The following is a 20,031-nucleotide window of genomic DNA, read 5'->3' on the forward strand; positions in this document are numbered from 1 at the left end:
CCAAGGTCAGGAAGATGTTCCCCATGTTTTTTCTATAAGTTTAAATATTTTAATTTAACATTTACACTGGGCCATCTTTAATTAATTTTTGAATATGGTGTCAAAGAGGGAATCGACTTTTGAGGATTTTCCCCCATCTGGATGCACAATAGTTTAGCTCACATGTTGAAAGAAACCCATACCTTTACCCCACAAGCGTTGCATTAGGACCTTAGGGGGAAGTTATTCAATAACTTCACATTTAATGTGTCAGCTCTAGTTTTGTTTGTTTTTATTTTGTAGATATACTTTGCCAGATTAATGAAGTTCCCTTCTAGTTTTAATTTGCTAAGATTTTCCCCTAAAGTACATGTATGTTTTATTAGATGTATTTTGTATGTCTATGATAAATACATGGTTTTCTTCTTTTTATGTTAATGTAGTGAATATAATTGATTATTTAAGAATGTTAAACCATCCTTGCTTCCTTGGCATAAAACTTACTTTGTTATTATGTATTTTATCTCTCTATTCAATTTGCTAATATTTTAATTTAGAAATTCTGCAACCATATGCAGGAAAGGACTTTGGTTTTGGCTCAGATTGTGTTAGCCTCATAAAACAAGGAGGTAATTGTCCTCCTTTTCTCTAATCTCTGAAAGGGTCTGAGAGAGAATATCATTATTTCTTCGAAATATTTGGCAAATTACTTTGAAAAGGCACTTATTTCTGGATTATCTTTATAGGAATTTAACTATATATGCCATTTCTTGATGTATATCAGAGTATTAGTATTTTCTTCTCTTTATAACAGTTTTTTGTAAATTATAATTTTCAAGAATTTGTCTATAGTGTAAAATTTATATTGGCAAAATGTTGTTCATTGTGTTCTCTTAATATCGTAGAACGTGTATGACATCACATTTTCAAACTCCGATATGGTTATTTGTGTCTCCTCTTTATTGATTACTCTTATTAGGAGATTATAGATTTTATTGCTCTATTTATGGAACAAATTTTGGCTGTGATGATTTCTCCATTGTATATATACTTTCTATTTCATTGATTACTGTGCTTTATTATTTCCTTCCTCTTTATTTGAATTTGAGTTTACTTTTCTTCTAGTTTTATAATGAAAGCTTAGAGTATTGATTTTCAACCATTCCTCTTTTCTAATGTATTCAATGTCATAGATTTCCTTCTAAGCGCTGTTTTAGCTGCATCCCACAAATTAGATGTTTTATTTTCATTATTATTCAATTCAAAATATTTTCTAATTTCCTCTTTGACCTATGGGCCATTTAAAAGTATGTTCCTTAATTTTAATACATTTTGGGATTTTTCTCCTTATATTATTTTATTGATTTCTAATGGTTGGAAAATACATTCTATGTGGTTTCAGTCCTTTGAAATTTGCTGAGTCTTACATTATGACCCATGTATGGTCTATCTTTGGTGTACATTGAAAAAATATGTGTATTCTGCATGTGTAGTATAGTCCTATAAATACCATTTAGGTTAAGTTGCTTGAAAATGTTTAAATATCTCTTTACTGACTGTTGGTCCTCTTGTTTTAGTTACTGTGAGATGTGTGTTAAAACCTCAAATTATGCCCTGGCTAGCGTAGCTCAGTGGATTGAGCGTGGGCTGGAACCAAAGTGTCCCAGGTTCAATTCCCAGCCAGGGTACATTCCTGGGTTGCAGGCCATAACCCCCAGCAACCGCACATTGATGTTTCTCTCTCTCCTCTCTCTCTTTCTCTCTCCCTCTCCCTCTCCTTCCCCTCTCTAAAAATAAATAAATAAAATCTATAAAAAAAAACACCTCAATTATGTCTGTGACTTGTCTACTTCTTTTATTTTACTTACCTAATTTTTGCTTTACATGTGTTATAGCTATGTTATATCCATATAAATTTAGAATTGTTGGGTTTTGTTATTGAGCAACACTCATTATTATGAAATTTTTTATCTCTAATAACATTTTCCTGAAAGTACATTTTGTCTCATCAATATAGTCATACCAACTTTTTCTTTTTTTCTTTATTTTTTTCAAGATTTTATTCATTCACTCCTAGAGAGAGCAGAAGGGAGGGAGAACGACAGGGTGAGAAACATGGACATTAGTGAGAAAGAAACACCTATGGGCTGCCTTCCTCATGCAACCAGTTGGGGACTGATCTACACCCCAGAAATGTGCTCCTGCTGGGAATCGAACTGAAAATCCCTGCCCTATAGGAGAACGCCAAACCAACTGATCCACATTGGCCAGGTGACCGACTCTCTGTTGATTACTGTTTCATGCCATGACTTTTTCCATCTTTATATTTCCAAGTTATCTGTTTCTTTTTGTTTAAGTGTTTTCCTAATAAATGGTGTATAAGTTAGTCTCTTCCAAGAAACTGACATTCACTTACTTTTTATGAACTTATTGATATAATTGGGTTTTAGTCTACCATCTTCTATTTGTTTTCTGTTGGTTTCATTTTGTTTTTATTCCTCCTTCCTATTCTCTTCTGTAGTAATTAAGTTTTCATTTTATTTTATCTCCATTTAATTTTTGTTATTTATTTTTTTTTAGGTCTACCTATACAGGAACATGGTATATTTATTTAAGTCATGTTAAGCCTGTAGTGGGTTGAATAATGCCCCACCCCCTGGAATTCAGATCTATTCAGAGCCCCCAAATGTAACCTTATTTGCAAAAGATTCTTTGCAGATGTAATTAAGATAAAGATTGAGATGAGATCATACAGGATTAGGGTGGTCCCTAAATCCAATGAGAGTTCTTATAAGAGATGCAAGAGAACACATACAAACAGAGAAGACTATGTGAAGGTAGAGGGAGGGACTGGAATGATGCATCTTCAAGCCAAGAGATGACAAGAATCGCCAAGCAACCCACCAAAAGCTAGGAGGGAGAGATGTGACAGTATCTCTTTCAGAGCCTCCATAAATGAACCAACCCTACTGACACTTTCACTTAAGACTTCTAACCTGAATTGTGAGAGAATAAATTTCTGTTGTTTTAAGCCACTCAGTTAGTGGTGATTTGTTATAGCAGCTCTAGGAAACTAATGCAAAGCCTTTCAGAAAAGTTCATGTTCCCATACTGCTTTAGCTTGCTGTTCCAATACTACTTTAACCACCTCTTGGTGTCTCAGCTAAGAATGCCTGTCTCAGGTCCACCTGGAAATTCTCTACATGTATTTGCTGCTGCTAGATTGCCTCAGGTACAACTGACACTCTTCCTTACTCAGAGAGGCTGTTCTTCTGCTCTTTTGTGTTTGACTTGGACTTCCACCTCTGGCATGTGCTATTCTGTAGTCCGTCTCAGGTGTAGGAGGTCCCTAGACTGCTCCACTGGCCACCTCTCTGGCCACAACACCAGTCATCTCCACAGCTGCTCCACTCTACCCTATTGCTTTTCTGCGTCCTATGTGGCAATGGGATCCCTGAAATTGTACTTTGTTTGTAGTAACCTGTTCCTCCTAACCCCTCCACACAAAAGCTTTTAGTGTGTTGTCTTTATCCACGGTATGCTGAAATTTCACAATGTGTCTATGTATGAATTTTTAATTCATCTTGTTCTGTATTCAACAGGACTTTCAGTCTGAAATTTTATACCTTACACCAACTCTGGGGATGTTCTTCTATTATTTTTATGATTTTTTTTCTTTTGTTCACTATTCCTGGATCTCTTATTGGATGGATATTGATTCTTTCAGTTGGTTCTACCTCTCTTGACATTTACCCCCTTGTGTTTCCTGTCTTTTGGTCTTTTTGTCCTGTATTCCAGGAGATTTTCTTGACTTTTTCTTGCATTCTTAGATTTATTATTTAATATATTGGTATTTTTACTCTCCATGAATTCTTTATTGTATTCCTTTGCTCCTTTTTATAATAGTCTCTTCTTGTTTAAATGGGTACCGTATCTTCTCTTTTGGGGCACAAATGGGAATTCCTTGTAGTATTTATATATTTTTTAAGAAATTTTTGTATTTATTTATTTTTAGAAAGGGAAGGGAGGGAGAAAGAGAGAGAGAGAGAAACATCAATGTGCAGTCGCTGGGGGCCGTGGCCTGCAACCCAGGCATGTGCCCTGACTGGGAATCGAACCTGCAACACTTTGGTTCACAGCCCACGCTCAATCCACTAAGCTATGCCAGCCAGGGCAGTATTTATATTTTTATGAATTATCTTTATTCTGTCTGGGTCAACTGACCGAGATATTTAACCAGATAAATTTGATATTTATTTTGGTTATTCTCACTTGAACTATAGAATTTGCTACTCATCCTTGGTCTTTCAGGTATCTTTGCAACCAAGGACAAGTTTGATTGTTATAGGTGGCCTGGGTGGGGTTTCCTTTGTCCTGACCCTGAATTAGAGCTACATTTTGTGTTTTGAGGTATGAATGTGAATGATAGGATTCACTTTAGGGTTTGGGGGGCAAGTGGTAAAGTTGAGCCTCTCCCCAGGTGTCACAGCAAAGTGAGTCCTCTCTGGGGCTTCAGACCTGTACTCTGAATTGTTATTGCACGGATCCACTACATATTATACCTAAATTTCTTCAGAGATCATGTTTCCAACTTGGCCTGGGGGTAAAAGTCTTGCTGTGAAGCGTGATAGGAACAGGGGACCAAAGACCAGCAGGACCCTGTGCTTTGGCTCCATCAGCCCTGATACAAGTAGAGTTGGGAGTGAGGGCACCAGCACTCAGGACACCATGGATTGAGCAGGAAAACTGTATTCCTCAGAGTAGATTCCAATGCTTTTATCTGAAGACAAAAGCTATAACTGTCTTCTATAATAAGCAAGTGTAATTAATTCCATTTTATGAGTGAATTTGGTGAAATATTGTAAATGAATCATGGAGGTTAGGAATGAGGAGCACTATGATATCGTAAATCAACCTAGTATAAACAACACCATTGTTGGTCATTGTGGGAAAAGCTAGAGGGAATGATTAAGCCCTTCCAGCAACTTGACCCAGTTCACACCAGTGGGGATGGAGAGGAAGATGTCTGAGGAAGGAGAAGCTTTAAAAGTCACTAACATCAAGGCAAAGATGCTGTAGGCTTCACTAGAGACCAACTTCTGGTTTCTGATTTACTGAAATTTCCCTTCAAGTGAGCATAGAGTAATCATAGGAGGAGAATGTGGCTGTGGAAAAGACATTTGGAATTTCACAGAATGTTTGGGCCTTTTTCCAATCCACTTGTATTTAGTTCCTATCCATTTCAAAGGCTTTTCTGAGTGCTGACAAGGAAGAAAGTTCTGCTAAATTGGAACCTTTTAAATAGATCAAGATTTTCAACATATCCCAAACATGGTGAGTTCTATGCAGATAAATCTCAACCACATCACAATGTTGATGGGATTATTCATTTCCTTTCTTTTTAGCAGAGTAACTGACAATCCCAATCACAGATCAGGCATTTGGCCCTAACAAAAGTAGTAATGTAGTAACCCAAATAGACAGTGATCAGCTTATCCAGTTTCCCATCTGTGCTTTAGCTGGGATGTTTAATTTTCATTTCCTCCTTTCCAATGACATTCTAGCTCAGTCAGGGAGGTCTGATAGCCCTTTCCAGGAGATGCTGTTACTTCCTCATTCTTATATGAGAACCGGAATTTCATTTGGAAAGACAAATTACATTGGGCTTGATCAATAACCTCAAAGAACTAAAAGAAAAAAAATTACCTGTTATTTGACTTTAATATGTACTTGATGTCCATGATTTGTGTTCATGTGTTAATTGTAGGGCACTAGCAATTAGATTAGCCACTGTTAACATCTAAAATTGATTTAAATGCAAAAAAAAAATCAATACTTGAGCTAAATGTTTAAACATCATAATATTAACAAAAGAGGAATCTTCCCTATTGAATTATTCTTTACTTTCTGCATTTTAGAACATGGAATATATCTAAGAGAGGTGAAAATCACCTACTGCTGTAAAGGATAATGTTAATATCTTGCTGTGGTCATAGAAACGATGGCAGTGGCACAGGTATGAGCAGTAAGTGGTAAGTGTAGTTTGTGGAACTAAAATTTCTTAGCATTAAATTTGACAAAAGATTATAGAAATTACAGTGGCTGACATTGTTTGGGTGCTTGACAACTGTTATTTTATTTTTTCATTTAATCTTCACAATATTTTAATGAAGTAAGGACTAAGTGAGTCTGGAGGGATCCACCTCCATGAAATCACAAGCTGGATTGAAGCCCAGGTCTGCTGAACATGGATCCAGAAACCATAACATGTCTGCTATGTTTTAGCAACTGTGATTCTAGATATTCTAAACAAATGGAGTCTTAATGGAGCTTTAAAGGGTGAAAAGTAATTCGAGTTTGCCAATTACTTGCTCTTGTATTTCACTAATTTAAGTCTCAGAAACTATCTTGTTAAATTTTGATATCCATAGGCCCTGGCTGGGTAGCTCAGTCGGTTAGAACATAGTTTTGATGCACCCAAGTTGTGGGTTCAATCCTGGGTCAGGGCACATACAAGGATCAACCAATGAATGCATACATAAGTGAAACAACAAATCAGTGTTTCTCTCCCTAAAAATCAATAATACATTTTGGATACCCCCAAACTCTAAACTTTGCTTGTTGAATTGGATTCTAAAATTCTAATGGTGAAATTCACAAAAATTTTTAACATGTTCGAATCTTTTGACTCTTTCAAGTTCTCAAATTAAGAACTATTAGCATGTGTGCAATCATAGACCACAGAAACATTATGGATCTGAATTAGGGGACTAGACCTAGCTCTGTGTGTGTGTGTGTGTGTGTGTGTGTGTGCCCGACTGTGTCAGTGGTGAGGTTGCTCGGATAGACATCATTTCAGCCAAAGAAGCTGCATTTAAACATGGACTCTGTTTAAAAATAGCAAAACCCCTTGATACAGATCCTTGTTGTTTTTTGTTTTCAAGTATTACTGAGAAGCTAAACACAGTTATGTAAATGTATGTCAAGTAGGCCCCCCTGGGCCCTGTGGGAAGTGGATAGCAGGATCTTCTGTGGCTTGACAGTGGTTATTTATAAGAAGCCCCTGGTTTGCAGAGTTGGACCCTGGAGAGAGGAGGTAGGGGTCTGATGAGTAAATTTGCCAAAATTCTGGAGTAAAGGGCAACATTTTTTTTTTTTTCTGTGGTTCAACTTTATTGGAACATCTCTGAAGGACTGAGATAATCTTGCCATCAGCCAATCAGTAGGACAGGACACCAACAGCTTCCAGATGTAAATTACCCCAAGGCAAGGAAAGTCATGACCTGGTGGCCTGGCACTCAGAGGGTCTGGGTCGTCTTGGCACAGAATGTTGGTGAGGTTGGATGTCCCTCCTGCCCTTGTCACCTCAGCATAGAGGATGTGCATTAGAAGCAAAGATTGAGCATGGAGGGTAAAGCAACATAATTGATACTCTAAGCCTACAATATTCCGGGCTAGATTCGGCTTTGGAAGGAATGGTTCATTTTTTCTTGGTTCAATGATTTTAAAACTAAGTAAGTTTTTTTTTCACTCCAATCCATTGGAGTCTAAATTATAGCAATATTTTAATGCACTTTAATTTTACCAGATCTGATATTCAACTTCAAATATTCAGTCTTTGACTACATTGACAATTATATTTTGAATAAAATTTTTACTTTAGATTAATAAATGCTTTATTTGGGAATATCTTAATAGTCTTAACACTTCTTTCTTTTAAACCTAATTTGCTTTGGAAAGGATTATTTCAACTTTGACACCATTAATTCCCACCATTTTGTCAAAAAATGTTTGTGTTTGATCTGTTCGAGGCCTCAAAAATTTCTGCTCATCTTTTCCTGTCTCTGCTACTGTGAGAAAGGACTTTCTGCCATTTGGGTTGTAAAGATCACCCAAATCACACTGTGAGGTAAACAGGACAGGGATCACTCTTCCTATTTCTGGTTGAGGAAAGTGAGATAGGTTATGAGTGGATGAAGGTCTCACAGCTGGCCAGCAGCAGCCCTGGAGCTCGCATGGGCTATGCCCACTGTTATGTGCTAATGATCCTTATGAATAGTTTCCTAGACTGAAAAGTGTTTTTCAAAGAGGAAGCAAATATGACTTCAAATCTGAAAACTTCTGCTTCTTCTCTTTGGTTGGGCAAGGAACCTAAACTCTGAGCCCTAGAGTCCTCATGTATAGAATGGGAGAAAATAATATAAACTTTGCAGGGTTGTTAGGATTTCATGAACTACAAGTTTTAAGTCCCTGGTACTGTACTATGTAAGAAATCCTATGGACTTAATGGAGGTCAATACAGAGGTGTAGGCAAATATGGTTTACCTCCTCGCACATCCTTGACAAAAATTACAACTAGACTACAAAACAAATATCACCCAGAATCAGAAAACTGAGCTGTATGGAAGTCTGACAACCAAGGAATTAAAGAAGTCACATTCATCCAGATGGGTAGGAGGAGCAGAGATGAACAGAGAGGTAAGGAAATATAGAGATGCAGAATGGGTGGTCCCCATACCATGTGTGGTAGATAAAAATTGGTAGGGATACCTTGAGAGTGAGGGATCCCAGCTACACACCAGATCACCCCGCCCAGGGTTCCAGGGCCAAGAAGATAAATCCCAATAACTTCTGGCTGTAAAAGCCAGTGAGGGTTGGGGTGGCAGAAGAAACTGCAGGAGTCCTAAAGGGCCTGTAATGGACTTAAGACTTATGCAGACTTAGTTTGTCTGGGCTTCAGCACCAGGGCAGCAGCTGGAAGGGCACCAGTGTCATTCAGGGAGAGGAAGTGAAGTGTCTGGCATGAGAGTACCGGGCCCAGCTTCCTCCTGGACAAAACTCCAGAGGCCAGGTAGCAGCATTGTCCCTTCTCTGAACCCTCCCCTACACAGAGCAACTGAGTAAAGATACTACATCTGAGACTCTATCAACCTGGTTCCCAGGGGTTGCCCTGTCCTGAAGATTACCTGAGGCTCTGCTCCATCCAAGTTATTGGTGAGCTTTTCTACAATAGGCCATGCTACTAAGACAGGGAGTCAAAGCAGCTGTATCTAATACACAGAAACAAACACAGGCCCTGGCTGTTATGATTCAGTGGATTGAGCACTGGCCTGCAAACTGAAAGGTCACTGGTTTGATTCCCTATTGGGCACATGGCTAGGTTGAGGGCAAGGTCCTCAGCTGGGGGTCAGAAAGAGGCAACCAGTCAACGTTTCTCTCACACATCAATGTTCCTCTTCCTTTCTTTCTCCTTCCCTTCTCCTCTTTCTAAAAATATGAATAAAATCTTTAAAAAACAAACAAACACAGGGAGGCTGCCAAATTGAGGAGACAAAGAAACATGGCCCAAATGAAAATACAACAAAACTTCAGAAAAAGAACTAAACAAAATGTAGATAGGCAATTGATCAGATGCAGAGTTCAAAACACTGATTATTAGGATTCTCAAGGAACTCATTAGGTACTTCAAAAACATAAAAAAGACCCAGGCAGAAATAAAGTTTACACTAAGTGAAATAGAGATAAATATACAGGGAACCAACCATGGAGGGAATGATGCCAGAATCAAATCAATGATTTAGAACATAAGGAAGAAAAAACATTCAATTAGAACAGCAAGAACAAAATAGAATCAAAGAAAACAAGGATAGGCTAAGGAGCCTCTGGTACAGTTTCAAATGTACCAACTTTCAAATTATAGGGGTGGCAGAAGGAGAAGGGAAAAAGCAAAAAATTAAAAACATTTCAAAAATAATGAAAGAAAACCTCCCTAATTTGGTGAAGGAAATAGACATACAAGTCCAGGAAGCACAGATAGTTCCAAACAAGTTGGACCCAAAGAGGACCACACCAAGACACATTATAATTGAAATGCCAAAGGTTAAAGACAAATAGAGAATCTTAAAAGCATGAGAAAGGCTGATAGTTACCTACAAAGGAGTTCCCATAAGACTGTCAGCTGATTTCTCAAAAGAAACTTTACTGGCTACAAGGGAATGGCAAGAAGTATTCAAAGCGATGAAAAGCTAGGACCTACAATTGAGATTACTCCATCTAGCAAAGCTATCATTTAGAATGGAAGGGCAAATAAAGTGCTTTCCAGGCTAGGTAAAGGTAAAGGAATTCATCATCACCAAGCCAGTATTATATGAAATGTTAAAGGGGGTTATTTAAGGAAAAGATCAAAACTATGAACATTAAAATGGCAATAAATTAACAACTATTGACAATTGAATCTTTAAAACAACGTAAGCAAACAATCAGAACAGGAACAGAATCATAGATATGGAGGTCATTTGGAGGATTATCAGTTGGGAGATGGAAGAGGAGCATGGGCCAAAAGGTGCAGAGATTAAGAAGTGTAATTGGTAGATACAGAATAGACAGAGGGATGTTAAGAACTGAATAGGAAATGGAGAAGCCAAAGAACTTACATGTATGGCCCATGGACATAAACTAAGGGGGTATATTGCCCGAGATAATGAGGAGTACCAGGTAGAGGAGCACAAAGGAGGAAAAATGGGACAACTGTAATAGCATAATCAATAAGACATATTAAGTAAAAAATACTATACAGTGAGTTGAGTCATAAGAGAACAGAACATATTGTATAATTCTTTCAAAGCATTGTAAGAAAGGTGTCTAGTGATGTATACAAAAAGAAGAAAGTGGATTTCAACTTCTAATCAGAAGGTGATTATAGTTGTTTTTTTTTTCAAGTAATTAGAAGATCTCTAAGGAAGTATTCCAGAGGCATTACTAAACTCCATTGCAAAAGGGAGAAAGAAAGAAATGGTGGGGTTTGTTTGTTTTTTTTTTCAGTTAAAACCTTTTTCTTATTATCCAAGTAAAACATGCTCATTGAAATGCTCAGTGCATGGAAAAAGAAGAAGGAAGAAGAAGAAGGAGAAGAAGAGGAGGAGGAAGAAGAAGGAGGAGGAGGAGGGGGGAGGAGGAGGAGAAGAAGAGAGAAGAAGAAATGCTCAGTGCAGTGGGCAGTTGCTATTTGGATGGTCCAGCAGCTAACTTTCTTCTAGGTATATCACATTTCTTTCTTTCTATCTATCTATCTATTTTTAGAGAGAGGGGAAGAGAGGAAGAAAGAGAGGGAGAAAAACATCAATGTGTGGTTGCCTCTCCCGCACCCTTTACAGGGGACCTGGCGGGCAACTCAGGCTTGTGCCCTAGACTGGTGATCCAACTGGTGGCCCAAGTTCACCAATCACAGTGTCTCACTACCACCACTCTGGCTACTGTGATTGGGTAATGGTTGAACATGTGATTTAAAGTAGGCCAATGAGAATTTTTCATTTGGATTCTTTTAGCTGCATCTGCCTATAGTGTGTCCCAAAGAATGAGGGAACGTTCTTTGCCTCTCTGGTGAGAAAACCAGAAAGTGTGAATCCAGGAGCTGCAACAGTTACAAGGCTTGTGAAGAAGTCAAGTCTACCATAGGAGACACCCTAATGTGCAGTTCTAGTAACTAGTTCAGTGAACCAATAAATGTCCTTTTATTTTTTATTTTTTTATTGTTGTTCATGTACAGTTTTCTCCATTTTCCAACCACAGCTTCCTGCTTCCCCCCATCCTCAGCTCCCACCCTCAACCCTTGCCCCCTTTAACTTTGCCCATGGGTCCTTTACACATGTTCCTTGATGACCCCTCCCCCTTTTCCCCCGTTATCCCCTCCCCACTCCTCTCTGGTTACTGTCAGTTTGTTCTTTATTTCCATCTCTGGTTCTATTTCACTCACTTGTTTGTATTGTTGATTAGATTCCAGTTACAGTTGAGATTTTATGGTATTTGTCTTTCAATGCCTGGCATATTTCACTTAGGAAAATGCTCTCCAGTTCCATCCATGCTGTCGTGAAGGGTAGGAGCTCCTTCTTTCTTTCTGCTGTGTAGTATTCCACTGTGTAAATGTACCATAGTTTTTGATCCACTCATTTACTGATGGGCACTTAGGCTGCTTCCAGGACATGGCTATTGTAACTTGTGCTGCTTCAAATTGTGCATCACATTGGGGTGAATAGGTTCTTTTGAACTGGTGTTTCAGGATTCTTAGGGTATAGTCGCAGCAGTGGAACTGCCAACTCAAAAGGCAGTTCCATTTTTAGTTTTTTGAGGAAATTCCATACTGTTTTCCACAGTGACTCTACCAGTCTGCATTCCCACAATAAATGTCCTTTTAACTAAGCTAAGTTTGTTTTGGGTTTCTGTCACTTAAAGTTAGAAGGCCTGATATCAAACAAAAAAGCATAAAGAAACACATAATACACATACATACACATACAGAGACAACAACTATCATGTACTTGTGGTCTTTTTACTAAGCATTTTGTTGTTGTTTTTCATTATATCGATTTCCAGTATCATTGAAAATCTTAATAAATAATTATAGTTTTCATAATTGGTCCCATAATAGTGGACATTTAGATTATATCCAAGGTTTTGATGCATTGTGGGCACAAATATTTGTTTGTTTCTCTATTTCTTTGGGATATGTTACTATAAAGATAATCACAGAGTCATAGAGTATTAACTGAGACTTTTAAAGTTTTTTTACTTCAGGGGAAAAAGTGGTTTATGATAAAAAGAATTAAACAACTTAAAATGATATGAAAGTGAATGAGCCACCCTCCCATTTTCAGTCATGTTCCATCACGCTGCCTCTTCCCCAGGCCGCACGTGTGCATCCTCCGCTCCGCCTTAAGAGGAACCCATTCACTCTTGGTTTTGTAGAAGTAATTCTTGTGCACTTTGATTTCCACATTTTTAACAATATATTTCTTAATAGCTGCTGGCATTTAATTGTCTCCTTCCAATGATGGACATCTAAGCTTTTTCCAATCTTTTGCTACTATGAAGAAGTCCCATTAAGTACCCTTATATTTAGAAGTGTTGCAAATGTATGCATATACACAGGGGTGGACGAAAGTGGGCTTACAGCTGTGGCACAAGCAAATAAAACAATAATTAATAAGTAATAATACAGGAATAAACTCTATATTTGTATTTTCACAGCTGAAAACCTACTTTTGTCTACTCCCTATATGTAAAACAGATCTCTCTCTTTTTTTTTTTAGATTTTATTTATTTATCTTTAGAGGGGAATGGAAAGAGAGAGGGAAAGAAAGATCAATGTATGGTTGCCTCTCGTGCGCCCCCTGCTGGGAACTGGCCTGCAACCCAGACATGTGCCCTGACTGGGAATCAAACTGTGATCCTTTGATTTGCAGGCCTACACTCAATCCACTGAGCTGCACCAGCCAGGTTTGTAAGACAGATCTCTAGAGCGAAATAGTGAGTGAGAATATGTGCATTTTTGTGGGTGTACTAGCCATTCCCAAAATGTGTCCACACTGTTACTCCAAACAGACTCCCACCAACAACGTATGAAATAATGCGGACACTGGCCTGCAGTGTCTGGGACGTTATAGATGAGAGGAGACAAATTCACACAGGCTACTGAGTTTTGTGGAGGAAAAGGGACAACACGGTCACTCTCTCAAGAGGAGAGCGCATTGACCTTGGCAAGCTTTTATTGAGTTCAATTTGCACAAGAATATAGGATGTATACATAAAGCTCATCAATCATTGTCAGGCAGAAATGTTTAAACAATAGGCAACATTAAAAAAACTATGAGGGCTTATTCTGAGTCAGGGTCAGATAGTTTAATGGCCATAAAACTTTGGGGAACAAACTCACTTCAAGCTTGGACCCTTATCATTTAAATTGAGGGTATTAGCAAAGCAGGTTTCATAGGATTTTATGCATTCTTTCTTAGGCCTGATCGCCCTAGCCAACCCGCCCTTTCCAGCACAGGGCCACACCCACCTCCAGCATTGTTTCTGGCTTAAATTAGGCAGGGGAAGTAAGGCAGCCAAGACATTAGGAGACTTCTTGAAGACAGAATGAGGACTCAGGCTATGTCAAAGCAGAGGGGTGAGAGTCCATCATCCCCTTTTTCTATAGCCCCCCAAGTCCTTCCCTGAGGCCCCCATCATGACGATGCCTGTCTTAGGTCACTCCTCTCTTGAGGAATCTTACCCATCATTGGCTAACCAGTCATCCTCCCGGGGCCAAGTAGGGTGAAGAGATAGGGGGTTGAGGTGGTGCTCCTACGAAGAAGATAAGCTTTGTCTCCTAAGTGGCTTATGGTCCCAAGGTCCTTTACACAACCTTAGCCACAGGGGATTACAGCTTCTGAAACCAGGCAGGGAAGTTCCCAACAACGAAGGAACTGCTCTGTGATACCTCATTAAGAGAATGTACTAGCAAATTTTTATATTTTTGCCCAAGTGATCAATAAAGTTTGTTTCTTTTTATAGTTGTAATTTGGAAAATTGCCTTCTGGAAAGGTTACATAAAATTTTTAGAAGATTTTATTTATTTACTTTTTAGAGAGAGGGGATGAGGGAGGGAGAAAAACATTGATCGGGACCTGGCCTGCTACCCAGGTATGTGCCCTGAGTGGGAATTGATTTGGCAACATTTTGGTTTGCGGAATGACACCCAACCTACTAAGCCATACCAATCAGGGCTGGAAAGATTACATGAATGTATACTTCCATCTGCAAAATGTGAAACTGTCTGCCTTATTGCATCGTCATCAGCATTAAGTACCATCATAATTTTAAACCTTCACTAATATAATAGGAGATAATAGTATCTCATTTTTAAAGCTTGCATCTTATTCATTTATATGACACTTGTTTTCCAAGCCCCTAGAGTGTGGGACACTGTCTGACAACTGTGGTAAGACACTCTCCTTGCCCCGAAGGAGCTTACATGCCTTTAATTACTAAGTTTGAACATTAAAAAATGAGCAGTTTTGAATTTTGTTTTAAGTTAGGAATTATGCATTGCCTCAAACTTTTTAATGAGACAGGAGATGATAAATCTAAAGATGATGTTTATTATTCTAACAGGAAGCTGACTCTATACATCTGTAATAAAAAATGGCATTTCCTGACTCATTTATATGACTGCTTTTTTCCTATTATCTGGAAGGAATAGTCCATAGGCCTCAAGAAAGTAGGCAAAGTACAATGGCAGACACCACTAGTTGACCCCCAGTGTCTATGGTCCCCTTCTTCCTTTTAAGAACAAAATGATCTCACCTGTTGGTAGGGCATATGGCCACTCAGGTAAAGACTACAGTCCCCTTAGAGCTGGTACATTTGTTCTAAGATATTCAAGGCCATTCATCTGTTAAAGAGCACAGTGAAAATGTACTTATTAAATAAATAAAAACAAATACAAACTTGTATTATATTTCCTAAATTTCAGCCAAGTGTGTGTGTGTGTGTGTGTGTGTGTGTGTGTGCACATCTCTTATGTAACACACATTTTAAAAAGCAAAGCAAAACAAAAAATCCCAGAATAACCTATGTTTTTCTATGGCTAATTTTTATGGTTTTATTGTAGCTAATGATTTTTCAACACAGGAATCTTCTTGAAGAAAAATTTCCAGGCTCTGGATAAGACAGCTGTGGGGAAAACGCCACTGTTAATTGTTTTCAGAGGATCCAACAGCTTAGATTCCACTGGGTGGTCCTTAATACTCATCAGGGAAGGGGAGCACACAAAGGAGGGAAAACTGTGACAGTCTCTCTTTTTCCTCTGCTCATCCATCCTTCTCTCCCTATCCCCCAAATAAACACACACACACTTGCTGCACTTAGGAATAGAGAACATTTTGCTTAGTTTTATTAATCTGCAACTTACCCACTATCATACTTAGTTCATTTGAGTCTTCAAAAGTGTTTCTTGAAATGCAAAATCCTCAGGCTTAGGGGGTTGGGCTCATTAAACTGTTAACCACTCATATCTTGATTATCAGTTAAGGCATTTAGGGAGGTAGGGCAATACCTGGGAGAATGGCAGACCCGTCAGGGAGCGAAGTAGATATGTGTGAAGGAGGTGAAAGAGCACAAAGCTAGACATGCCTTGCGTAGCTCTACACCTCTAAAAATTCTAGGGGGCACAGTGTTGACTCAATATCAATTATTTTATCTTTTGCCTTGGTAGCCCTTGGCAGGTCACAGTGTAATTTCACTCTGTAATTGATTTGACCTTCTTAACCTGTGGGTAAGGAGGAGGGAGTGCATTTTTAAGTCCTCTTTCTTTTTTTTTTTATAACCACATGGATCTCAAATACGATCATATCCAACACACTCATTTCAATAGGAAAAAATAGGCCCATACCTATTGGTGAATTGATATTTCCCATACCTAAACACTACTCAGAATCCAGATTTTCTGATGCCTAAACTATATGTTCTATTTACTATTCCTCACAGACTCTCTAGACATCTGCTCAGTTCAAATACAAGTACTAGACATATATCCACAGAGAGAATATTTTTAGAAAGTATATCTATACATAATTATAAATAGCTTTTCTGTATATCACCGCTATTTTGAAACATTGATCTAAAAAGGCTTAATGAGTACATTTTTGCTAATGGCCCAGTTGTCAAGCTTTTAACCAACCTCTATCAACTGAAACCATTTGCAGGTAAGTGAAAAAAAAATGCTTGGAGCAAGAAGGAAAATAATCACTCTAAAGAACATCCACTAATACTAGAAGATTCCTATAACCACCCTGGTACTACCCCAATTTACTTTTGTCCTCTAAATAGGGATAATAGTTTGACCATTTTAGCCATAAAGTTTCCTAATCCATATCAAGTTGAATGATTTAAAGGGATGAATGACAGTTATTATTCATTTAACAAATAATTTTTAAGTGCTTACTATGCCCTACTTGCTATGAGGGGGAACCCCCAAATTCCAGAATTTATTTATAAAAAATGTGTATTTATTCTTACATGTTTAAAATTCAGTCACTTTCAAAGCACTCTCCATTTGATGCAATACACCTGTCGAGATGTTATTTTTTCCACTGCTCAAAACAGTTCTGAACTCATCTATTTTGATACCATTTAGTGCTTTTGCTGTTTTTTTGTTTCAGCTCTTCCACATTGGTAACATGTTTCCCTTTGAGGACATTTTTTTTTCATCTGGGGAAACAAAAAAAAGTTGCTCAGGGTGAGGTGAGGTCAGGTGAATAGGGAGGGCGGGGCACGAGGGTCATGCTGTTGTGGGTCCAAAATTGCTGAACACGCAACGCTGAACCTCAGTTGGAGATATAATCATGAAATGAGCAAATGCATTGAAAATTCTTTTAAAAAGCTCACTGACGCTGAATGCAGCTTCTCACAACACCAACTGGTACATTTATACAGATGGGATCCTAGAACACTCACCTAGCCAGGGAAGCCTTTACTACAAAGGGCCTGTCTTCCAGAAGATAATTCTGGTTGTTTTTGGGGGTCCCCCCTTGCAAATGTCAGAGAAACAAAGATGAAAGTATAGAAAGGAAAACACGATTACAGGGATGTGATAAGTGCCACATTAAAAGAAGGTTTAAATCCCTGTCTAATCACAGAATGGGCCATGCACTATTCTACTATGAGGGTGAAATGGAGCTTCCTGGAGCATCACTTCTAGTGAGTCTCGAAGTTTGGGTGGTAAGAAAGAACCTGGTCCATTTGGGGAATACCAGTAGTTTCGTATGGCTACAGATGTGACTAGACAAAGAGATAGGGCCTGGATCATGGGGGCTTTGTACGTTAAGGAGTTTAAATGGTATTTCATAGGCCCTGGAGAGCCATTCAAGGTTCTAAACTGGAAAGCAGGCTCAGATAGTTAAGTCTTGAATTCTGAAAGTTACATCTGCATGTAGTTGTAATGTATCCTGGAATGACGACCAAACATTGGGATTTAGTTTAAGAAATGATAAATTCCTAAACTATAGCAGTAACCTTAGAAATAGAGGGGAAGGAACTGATTGAAAAGACAATGGAAGAGAGGACACGGATACACGAGGTGATCTGGTCAGTTGGGAAGAAAGTGAAACACCACCAAAGTGAGTCCCAGGTTTCTTAATTGGACAGTGGGTGAATCAATGCTATGAAAGTGAGGATCACAGAGTGGGGAAGAGGCTTAGAGCAGACAATAGTTTAAATTTTCATATATTGAGTCATAGTTGACTGGGACACTGAAAATATCCATTAGGGAACTGGATCTACCAGCTTGGAGTTCAGGGAACAGGTTCAGGTTGGGACAATCCCAGCAGGAAGCTGGCAGCTTTAGTTAACAGCAGGAGGCAGAGGAGACAGAAATCTCGGAGAGCACAGAATTCTGAAGATACTTGGGGACAAACTGCTATACATGCTTAAAGTATTTCCTGTTCAGCAGCTTAGGACAACCAGACATCATTTCAAATTCCTGCCTTCACTCTAGCCTCCTACAATGCCATTCTCCAAGAAATAGACGTGGTGGAATTTTAAAGCATAAATCATGTTTTATCATTCCTCGCTTCTCAGACTCCAATCCAAACTATTTGGCACAGAATAATAAAGCCCTACCTGTGATGTGATTCCTATCTCTCGGAGTGGATTTCCTATCACATGACTCCTAGACTTTACAGGGCAGTCCAGCTGCTCTGCTTCTGCCTCGGGCCCTGCTGTTCCCTATGGAATGCTCTTTTCTAGATCCTGCAGACTGCCTCTCTTTCAACATTCAAGCTTCTCTGCTGAAATGTTACTTCCTCAGAGACCTTCCTTGACAAATCTAATGTATATCCTCACCTCTACCTTCCCTATTCTTAATTCCATTACCCTGTTATTGACTTTACAGCACTGACCATTATTTGAATGCATTTTATTTACTTAACTTTACTAGCTCTTGTATTGGCAATGGTTATGTGCAAAGGTAAATCTCTACATTCGTTATTGCTTAAGAGAAACTGGAAAAGTGAGATATAATCATGTAGCTGAAGGTCTTGAATTCCCATTGAGGGGTTTTATTTGATTTGCTAGTTTTCCAGGAGCCAAAAAATGTTTGAAGTAGGTCAGTGACCTTGTCAAGTGTTTTGAAATATTTGTTTGGTTAAGATGTTATAAAATGTAATCACTCCACAATACTCTGACCCTGTACTCACTTATTGAGGCACTATTCACTTTAACTGGTTTAACTACACAGAAAATTTGTAAACTAAATAAATGAACTGAATGACAAGAATATAAAAAATCTAGGCATAGTATCTGAAATTCAGTTGATGGCTTTGTAATAGAATTGTGCAGTTCTCCTTTACTAGTCTCCTCTTCCTTTCAATGTGGGAGCCATACAAAATAATTTCAAGTGTGGGAGATGTTAATTTTAAAATTAGGACCAGACTGGAGCACGGCTGTCTTCTACACACTCAGTAATGCAGTTCTGCCATGACTTTATGTCAAACCACTGGGGGACCCAACTGTGGTACAACCAGACTAGCTAATGGGAGTGCTTTAGAAGGTAGATTATACAGAGCTCTTTCAATTAGACTAGAATGGAAAGATCTTTGGACCTTTCAATTTAGTTTTATTAAAACTTCTAGAGTACCAGATTTAGATTTTGGGATGCCAAAATGAATGACACATTTCTTTCCTTTAAAGAGGACGAATTGTCATCATTTAGCTCTGTGTATGCGGTACGGTTAAGTGAATTGCATCATTTTGTACAGAGACCAACAGAGATTATTTTTCCAAAATGACTCCTTTTGTCCTTGTATTTGCCACCCAATGAAATGCTTGTGTGGGTTTTTTTCTTTTTCCTTCTTTGCCTTTTCAGGGAAGGATAACTTTCCACACCAGGTATGTATAAATATAAAGTTTATTTAGCATAGTGTTTAGAAAAATAAGTTCACATCATTTCAGAAACAAACAAAACACGTAATTGTCCAGGCATAAACCCCTATTACAGTACAACATACATACTTTAGAGCTCTTTGGTTGGGTAATTAAGCACAGAAATGTTCTGGGACATGCTCTGTGTGCCATCACCTAACAGTGCAGTAAAGACTCTGTTACCCCATCCCGTGACATACATTCTGTATAGATCTTCTCTGCGTAAGGCACAGTAAAACCATACTGAGTATCTAACTGGTTGCTTCTAAACATACAGTACATGCAATTAAAGAATAAAATTTTTTGGAGAACCCT

General features: G+C 38.4%; 1 pseudogene; it reads right to left on the reverse strand.

Annotated features, from left to right (window-relative positions):
* Positions 1–3,119: 3,119 nt before the first annotated feature.
* On the reverse strand, positions 3,120–5,720 carry LOC114492161 (annotated as a pseudogene).
* Positions 5,721–20,031: the final 14,311 nt, after the last annotated feature.

Source organism: Phyllostomus discolor, chromosome 1 (assembly GCF_004126475.2).
Source record: "Phyllostomus discolor isolate MPI-MPIP mPhyDis1 chromosome 1, mPhyDis1.pri.v3, whole genome shotgun sequence".
NCBI classification, from domain to species: Eukaryota; Metazoa; Chordata; class Mammalia; order Chiroptera; family Phyllostomidae; genus Phyllostomus; species Phyllostomus discolor.